The following is an 8,801-nucleotide window of genomic DNA, read 5'->3' as shown; positions in this document are numbered from 1 at the left end:
CTCGACCCAGTAACTTTTCAGTGAGCGAGTTGCTTCACTGGGTGCCAGGTGAGCGGCTGCCCGCCCCACACAGGGCACCTCCTCAGCACGGGGACTGGGCAGGCACGTCTGTCTGCTGTTTGGGGAGAGAACGTGTGAGTCCTCGTGCTGATACGATCGTTAAGCAGCTCCCGCGTCCTCTTCAGGTCAAGGTGCGGCCGGGGCCCTGGAAAGCCCCCTTGCTTCCCCGTCTCCCCGCCACTGCTGTGAGGCTGACGCTTCCTCTCACCGTGTGCGAGTCCCCCTCCCGGGTACAGCCGTGGCCCGTCCGCGGACAAGGCGGCCTTTCCCAGCCGTGAGTGCCTCCCGCGGTGGCCGCCGAGCCCACCAGCTGAGCACCGCGGCCACGCGGCCTGCTCGACAGTCAGTCTGGGGCGCGGTGCCTGCAGGCCTGGCTGCCCCCAGAGCCCAGTGGGGCCTGTCCACATGCCAGTGGAGGCGGCGGGTGGTCCTCAGCCCGTAGGAGCATCTCTGCAGTCTCTGCCCCTGTCTCCACGTGGCATCTCTGCGTCTGGGTCTGTTTCCCACGTCCTGGGGGGACGCCGGCCATGTGGAGGTAACTCTGGGGGGCACTGCCCACGCCTGAGCACCTTCCAGCCCTCCCGTCCCGCTGCTGGGGACCGTGACAGGCTCCCGAGGCAGGACGTGAGCTCAGGCCCGGACGCTCCCAGGGAGGAATGCGTAGCACTGCTGAGATCCTCGGGGGTGGGGGCGGCGGTGGTCCAGGGTTGAGGCTCTGGGGGACGATGGCAGGGAGAGGTCACCCACTTCACTCCCTGTCTCAGATGACGCTTTCAACCGCCTCCACGCCCCGTGTCTCACCCTGACGGCCCGGGAAGGTGGGCGAGGACGTGACCACCACCCCAGTCAGGAGGTGGGCCAGAGTCGCTGTCCAGGTGGCACAGCCTCACCAGGGCCACTTTGTACCAAGTTTAACCGGGATTACTTCCCTTTAGGTGAAGAACGTCTTTGTATTTGAGGCTCATGTAAGACTTGGATGCATTGCTGAAAGGGCAAATTCCAAAACTTTCCACAAAGTACACAGGAACATTCAAAAAACCGGCCCAAGAAATTCTGTATCTGGCTCTTAAACAGGATGCGATACAAAGGAACTAAGATTCTTTGGTAAAATCCCAGGAAATTTCAAGAGTCTGTTGTTTTTGGCAGCGACCAAGACCCCGGAGCAGGCCCGACTCAGGACTTCAGTTCTCGTGAACTCTGCTCCTGTTTTAGTTGCTTTGAGCGTCCGCAAGTCGCAAGTGACAAGAAACTAGGCTCTTCGTTGTAACAGCAGTCACTAAGGAAGGCAGCAACCCGTCTCTGAGAGACAGCGGGTGTGTCCGAGGGACTTTCTTTCCTGTGAGAGTGAACTGGCTCTGAGATCATGAACGGTATGAAGGGATGAGGGGTCTGTGTGCTTCCAGATGAAGAGAAATGAGCTTTTGTGGGAGAATATCCTAAAGGAAATCAGTCCTGGGTGTTCATTGGAAGGACCGATGTTGAAGCTGAAACTCTAATACTCTGGCCACCTGATGCGAAGAGCTGACTCACTGGGAAAGACCCTGATGCTGGGAAAGATTGAAGGTGGGAGGAGAAGGGGACGATAGAGGATGAGAGGGTTGGATGGCATCACCGACTCAAGGGACATGAGTTTCAGCAAACTCCGGGAGTTGGTGATGGACAGGGCGGCCTGGTGTGCTGCAGTCCATGGGGTCGCAAAGAGTCAGACATGACTGAGTAACTGAACTGAAAAGGAGAGAATGTTTGGAGAGACAAAAGAGACGTAAAAACGAATATTGAATTGACCAAAAAGAAAAAAGTCTCACGGAAAGACCCAAACAAACTTTTGGCCAACCGGACTGATGCAAGGCCCGAGTCCTGACCAGTTCTGTGGTCAGAGGCATGGGGTGGGCCGCGGGGACAGGAAAGGTCCCCAGTGACAGGAGTGTGACTGGGCGGTGGCAGACACAGAGCGAGGTTCTTGGGGGTGAAGGGCCACCACGTCTACGTGAGACGGATCCACAGGAGAAAGCAGGCGGACAGTCCAGCGCAATGGGTTATTTTTCAAGCGTTCTCTGTATTTGAAACTATTCATAAGGAGAAACTCTGACACAGCACAGATTAGGAGACGCCTGAATCGTGGGGCCGGGCTCTGTTTCCTTGGTCCAGAGTCTTGGCAAACACCGGGCCCCTGCGTTCACCCCGTGGGCAGGTGTGCAGTGGCCGTGGGCAGCCCTGTGTGTCCAGCGCCACTTGGTCCCCGAGCTCCTTTGTCAGCTCTCCCCTCGGTCTTGTGTCTGCTTTTGAATGACATCGTGCAGTCCCGGTTCTTCTGAGAAAGCTGCTTTGGAGACAGCAGCTTCAGAACAAGGAGGCGAGTCCTGCAGGGTCTCCATCTGCCCACGGTCCGGCGATTGAGGTGTGCTAACACGTCCGTGCAGCGTCGTCCTGATGGGTCTGCGTGTGGGCACCTCTTACAGACAAGGCACCGGCAGGGGCTGGCCGCCTGAGATTACACGGCCAGGACGTGGCAGAGCTGGGCTGAGGAGGGGCTCGTGTCCTGTTGGTGATGTAATCTGAAACATAAATAGCAAGAAGGCTTCGGAGCGGAGGCCTGGGTAGAAAGATCAAATGGTGTTTGTGCAGCATCGGACGGTGGGCATACAGCTGTTTGCAAATGGGAAGCTTAAAATGCTTCACAACAAAGTGTTGGGAAAGCAGTGAAAAGCGGTGGCACTCTGGCTCAGAAGAAGGCAGCCGAGCTCAGGGTCGAGGCTCCGGCCTCCAAGGGCCGCCACCTCCGGGCAGGAGGAGAGGGACCCAAGGCCCTGCAGGGGTTCGACCAGATCCTTGCTGCAAAGTGCCACAGGACGGGCTGGCGGCTGAGAGGTTTCTGGTCATCCCTCCCCCAAGGGGTGAGGCTTGGGTCCAGGGAACAGTGGGGCCCGTGTCCCCAACCCCCCGGGTGCCTGGCCGTGCAACCCCCGGGAGCGTTGAGCTGCAGGGCGCGGGCTACTGTGAGCATCCAGGTGCCGCCTGGACAGGCCTCCAGGGGACGCTGGCGTCTGCCCGCCCTGCCGGCTGCTCCCCCCGAGGTCGCCTTCCACTCCCTGGCCTCCCAGCTCTGCCCTTCACTTTCAGTCAGACGCCGGCCAATCGAGCGGCACAGGAAACTTTCACCCTTGCGCTCAGACGTCTTCTGGTTTCGCTTCTATTTTTAATCTCTCAGACTCACAGAGCACTTTCTCCGATGAGGTCAGGAACCTCACAGACAGTGTCTAACGACGCTTCCCAGACTGGTGCGGGCAGGTGTTGTTGACCAGAGGCCTCAGAAGGACAACAACCACCTCCAGAGCTTTGACGGCGCTTCCGCGCAGGCAGGTGGACAAGGTGGGGGGTTCCAGGCGTCCCTCTGCAGGAGCTCTGCGTCTTCAAGGGCCTGGGAGTCGGAGCTTGAGTCTGGGGTCGGGGGTGTCCAGGCGCAGAGTTCCAGCATCTCAATATACAAGAGGGGCCACCGTCTGCCTTACTCACGGGGACTAAAAAGTGGGGGCTCATGGAGGTCACAAAGCTCCTTGACATCGAATCCTCCGGCAAGATCCCAGATGGCCCGGCTCTAGGATGGTTATTACCTTATTTCCTACGAAGAAACAAAGCTTCCCAGGTGGCGCTAGTTGTGAAGAGCCCTTCTGCCAACGTAGAAGACATGAGAAGTGGGTTCGATCCCTGGGTGGGGAAGATCCCCTGGAGGAGGGCATGGTAACCCTCTCCAGTCTTCTTGCCTGGAGAGTCCCCTGGACAGAGGAGCCCCGGCGGGCTGCGGTCCGTCGCTGCTGTTCAGCCATGTCTGGCTCCTTGTGACTGCACGGACTGTAGCCCGTCAGGCTCCTCTGTCTACAGGATTCTCCAGGCAGGAAGACTGGAGTGAGTTGCCGTTTCCTTCTCTAGGCTCGACTGAAGCACCTTAGCACGCACCACGTGGAGCTGCACACTAACTCCTTGTTCCGGGATCATGCAAGCCATTCTCGGCCCAGGACAGTCCTGCCTTCCAGGAAAACCCGCTGGGAAGGGTGCCCTCAAGCCTGAGCCCTGGACAAGTCTGTAACTTGCATCCCTTCCTAGCACGTCAGCGCAGGCCGCGTGGGCTCTGAGGGGGAACCTGGCTCTGCTGGGGGCCGTGGGTGACAGGTCAGGTCCCGAGAGAGGCATCCCCATGCAGAGCTCCCCAGGCTGCCTGGACTGCCCCTGTCAGTGGGCGATGCTGGGGGATCGGGCCGGGCTCTGAGCCGTCGTCAGGACGCTGTGTCTTGGCCCGGGCGCTTGAGCTGGCCCCTGGGTCCTCTGTGCTCCTCTCTGGGCCCAGTGGACTCCGCAGGAGCCGAACCACGGTTCTGTGCTCTTTCTGGCTCCCTGACACCTCTGGGGCTCTAGGGGCCACCCCTGGCCCCCTCACCCAGGGAACTTCTTTTCTAGGAGCTCTGCTAATGGGACGGACAAGTCTCTGCAAACACCTGGCACAGCTCGGGGAGGCCCACGGTGGGACTGGAAGGGGGTGTCTGGCCTCCGCAGTGTGAGACGTCGATACCATTGGTGTTTCTGTAAAAGAAACACGGCCTGGCCCTGGTTCTCTGTTGCCTTAAATCGGTGTTTCTTGTAATCTTCTCCTCCCAGATATCACCTCAGCAAGGAAGATGTTGGGGGCAGTCAAGCTTTACAGCATTATAGATTATCCATTCATCTATCTACCCATCACTTTATTAATCAATATATTATCAATCCCTCTCTAACCAGACTCGGATGTACACGTTGGATTAACACACTTTCATCCCTGGCCAGTGGATAGTGGGTGAGTCCCTCGCTGGTTACTTCTGGCAATGCAGTGTTATAAACGCACGCCCCAAGCACAGCGAGGGCTTGAGGGCACCCGACCTTGAACCTCGAGACTGCACGTTGCCCCGGCCAGGCCAGCCCCTCCCCCCACCCCAGGGACCCAACCCCCGAATCCCGTGTCTGCCATCATTTTCCTGTGGCTTTGCATCGTAGGTATTCCTAAAAATCGTGTGTGAGTGTGGTTGTTTTTAACTCTGTAAAAAGGGTCTTGGCCTCCCTGCAGTGTTTCTCGACTTGCCGATTTACCTGTTAAATTGCCGTTTCCCCACGTTGCTCCATCTTGCTGTGGATCGTCTGTTCTGACAGTCATTGTAGGAAGGCCGCGTCCAGAGCTGTGTTACCCAACTGCAAGCTCTCACGGCAGCCCACGGGCCACGGGTCCGGCGGGGGTCAGGAGACCCTGTCAGGGACCAAGGACGCGTCACTCCTGGCCCAGCAGGCAGCACGGGCCTCGGCAGAACCACGTGGTCCCCTCGTCCAAGCCCCACTGGGGGCGCCGACGGCCGGGCGGGGCGCACACACAGTAGGTGCGGGGCGGAGGGGCCCTCACTCGGGGACGGGGGCCTTTCCTTGTAGGCGAGTGGTATCCAGGGCGCCAGCCACACCACCACCAAGGCTGTGAGCCGCACGGACCTTCTGGTAAAGCCTGCGGGGCCCTGGGCAGGTGGTCCCTTACCTGAAGGACCTGTAGAATGTGAGAGAAAATGGGGAAACCAGCTTCAGCCTTTCAGGTCCTGTTGCTAAAGGAAGAGAAGCGTCTCAAAGAAAGTAAACCTCCTGGTTTACTTTAATATGCAAATTTCCATCATTTGCATATTAAAAAAATGAACTTACCTGCTTTTTACCCCTTTTCAAGGTAAATGAGCTGAGCTTTAAAGTGGAGCCCAGGAGGGGGAGCATTTCAGTCCCCGAGTTGCGGGAGGTGGGCGGGGAGCGGAGGCTGCTGACGGGAGGTGGCGGCTGCACCTCGTTTTTGCCTCTCGGGTCGTTTTATCCGAGGTGACCGCAGCCACGCATCGGCCGGGATGGATGCCAGCCACCTGCGGCGTCGAGCGGCAGTTCACGGACCTGACTGCGTGTTTGTGCTGATTTAGCCTCAAAGTCAGGATGGACAGAAGGGACACGGTTCCAGGAAGGAGTAAGCTCAGGCTGTAGCGCGGGGCAAGGCCCTGGCTGAAATCAAGCTGAGAAGACTCGTCTGTTCAAGAACCTCTTTCCCTCCAAGACCATCCGCTTAACAGCTCTCGCAGCTTCTGCAGTGACTGAAGAAGTGGACGCTCCAGGGGCACCCCCAGGCAGAGTCTGACTGCTCCTACCCCGGGCACAGTGGCTCTCGGGCTCAGCGGTACCTGGGGCTCCCCGGGGGGGGGTTGAAAAGCCCCTGCCAGGCCACGGCTACACCAAGGGCAGCAGAATCCCGGTGGCTCCAGGCGTCCGTCTCCTCACAAGCTGTGCAGCCCGCTCGCTATGAGCTCTTCGTCGATCTCACGTGGGCCTGGACATAGACGGCGTTCACGGAGTCGGTGCTCAGTTGAACTGAGTAGCTTCTCCTGCCCTCGCCTGCAGAACAGAGACCCAACAGCTCTTTCCACCTGGGGTCCCAGCCCTCAGCGGGCAGATGGAGGCAAACCCGGGGCCAGGGCCCCAGCGCCGGCCGAGGCTGGTGTGGGAGGCTCCCGGGAGAGGCCTGAGGCCCAGCCACTGCTGCCGTCTGCTCAGCACCGGCCCAGGGTGTCGCAGGGCCAGGGTGCGGGTCAGGGAGCCATCGCGATCCGTCAGGCCCGCCGTCCCCTTCTGCCTCCTCCACTTGGCTGAGAGCGGCCCCTGTTCCCTGCACGAAGTGTCCTGAGAGCTCCTGCAGGGCGCACCCAGCTTCTCCATGAGACGTGTCCTGGGTCTCAATCAGCAGTGGAGGTGCCTGGTGAGCTGCACTTGGGAAACGGGGGTTCTCCAGTCTGCAGGGGCTCAGCCCTGGGCCTCGAGGCTTCTCTGTCCGGGGTTTCTCAGATTCCGGGGCGGCTGGGGGAAGGCCTGGGTCCCTGCAGCCCGGCGCAGCGTCCCTAGGTGACGACCTGGCTGTGGAAGCCGGGCTGGTTTCGGCTTCTCCTTCGGGGCCTCTCCCATGTCTCCTGTGTTTCTTTAGACTTGGGGCTTCTCACTGGAGCTGACCGTGCTGACAGAGAGAAGAGCCTGAGGCTGAGCTCGGGGAAGGAACCCCAGCCTCTGGGGGGCTATGAAGCTGCCTGGAGCCTCCTGGCTGCTCCCTGGGAGAGGCTCGGGGGCTCTGGGCTCCAGAGAGACGGCCTCACAGAGGGCGGGGCCACGTGGGGATGGAGGTCCCCGTGGGACCTTGTCATCCACACCCAGACCACCTGTCACTGGTCTCCCGGTGCCCTGGGGATGGGCTCGGGACCCGGCAGACGCTGGGGGAGCCCAGGAAGCTGGCGGGGCAGCATCACAGTGCTGGCCTGCGCCGCGTGGCCGTGACATGCGTGCCTCTCCCTGGGCACGTGTGGACCCCTGGGAGGAGCAGGCTGCAGGGAGCTCGGGGCTGGGCCGGGCCGCTGGGGGTCTCACCAGGCCCACCCTGACTTGCTGGCTGGTGCTGTGTCTCCGGCTTCCTCATCTGTGACGTGGGGACTGCAGTCGTCTGTGAGAAGCACTCCTGGGACCGTGTCACCCGCTGAGTGCCACCAGCACCAGCTGTCCCTCCCTGCCGTCCAGGAGGGAACAGGCAGCCCCAAGCCTGGGGGGCGGGGGACCGGTCCAACTGCTGTCCAGTCTCGTATCTCTCCCATCCGGGGAGCCTGGGCCCCAGAGGAGGAACTCAGTAGCCTACAGGCACCGCCCACCCAGCTGGCCTTGGACCTGCCGAGCATGGTCCCCTCTGTCTGCCAAGGTTGAGAGCGGCCTGACGGCCCAGCTGCTGCGTCTTGGCTCCATCACAGTCTCAAAATAAAAAGGGAAGCCCAGTCCTACTAATTCTGGATTGGTGGCTTAGTTAATTTGTAGAATCAGTTGACAAACACAGGCTTGTCAGACAGCGAGCGGAGTGCACAGATGAGAAGGAGAGCCCCAGAAAGAGAGGGACCCGCTGCAGAGATGGCTATTTAAATGCTAAGTGAAGGAAAACAGGACCTGATCTTTGAAAGAGAGGCTGTTTTTTTTCCATCAGAAAAATGAAAGGGCGGGGTATATTTGAAGCCCCCAGGAGTGAATAACCAGTATCAGCCAGATCAGATCTCCCGCCAGCATATGACTCTGAAACATGGTTTATCTTAAAAAGGCATTCGGGTTCTGAGCATCTGCAATGCTCCCAGGGCTCTCGCTTTTCCTTTGAAGATTTCCAAATTCTGAAATAGCTAGATTTGGCCCAGAGAGCAGATAGCCTGAAATTGCTTGCTGCTGCTGCTGCTGCTAAGTCGCTTCAGTCGTGTCCAACTCTGTGCGACCCCAGAGACGGCAGCCCACCAGGCTCCCCCGTCCCTGGGATTCTCCAGGCAAGAACACGGGAGTGGGTTGCCATTTCCTTCTCCGATGCATGAAAGTGAAAAGTGAAAGTGAAGTCGCTCAGTCATGTCCGACCCTCAGCGACCCCATGGACTACAGCCCACCAGGCTCCCCCGTCCCTGGGATTGTCCAGGCAAGAGGACTGGAGTGGGGTGCCATCGCCTTATTACATTTCACCTAAAAAAGGGTTTGGGGGATTTCATCTAGTACAGGCCACTGCATGGTTCTGCCTGGCCTTCCTGACAAGCCCCGCGGGCATTCTGCTTGTCCCATGCCTCTCCATCAGTGACCTCCAGACTCAGGGTCACTGTGTCAGTGACCGCGAGACAGTGACTCGGGGCCGTGATTCCCTTCTGTTTCTC

At 59.4% G+C, this 8,801-nt stretch overlaps 1 long non-coding RNA gene across 1 annotated transcript; it reads left to right on the top strand.

Annotated features, from left to right (window-relative positions):
- Window positions 1-761: 761 nt before the first annotated feature.
- Window positions 762-7,911, top strand: LOC139186260 (uncharacterized). The gene is made up of 2 exons (XR_011569830.1): window positions 762-3,752; window positions 3,988-7,911. It is a non-coding gene; the product is annotated as an uncharacterized lncRNA (long non-coding RNA).
- The last annotated feature ends 890 nt before the right edge of the window (window positions 7,912-8,801 follow it).

This window comes from Bos indicus, chromosome 12, assembly GCF_029378745.1.
Source record: "Bos indicus isolate NIAB-ARS_2022 breed Sahiwal x Tharparkar chromosome 12, NIAB-ARS_B.indTharparkar_mat_pri_1.0, whole genome shotgun sequence".
NCBI lineage: Eukaryota > Metazoa > Chordata > Mammalia > Artiodactyla > Bovidae > Bos > Bos indicus.
This window is presented reverse-complemented; position numbering and strand designations above follow the sequence as displayed.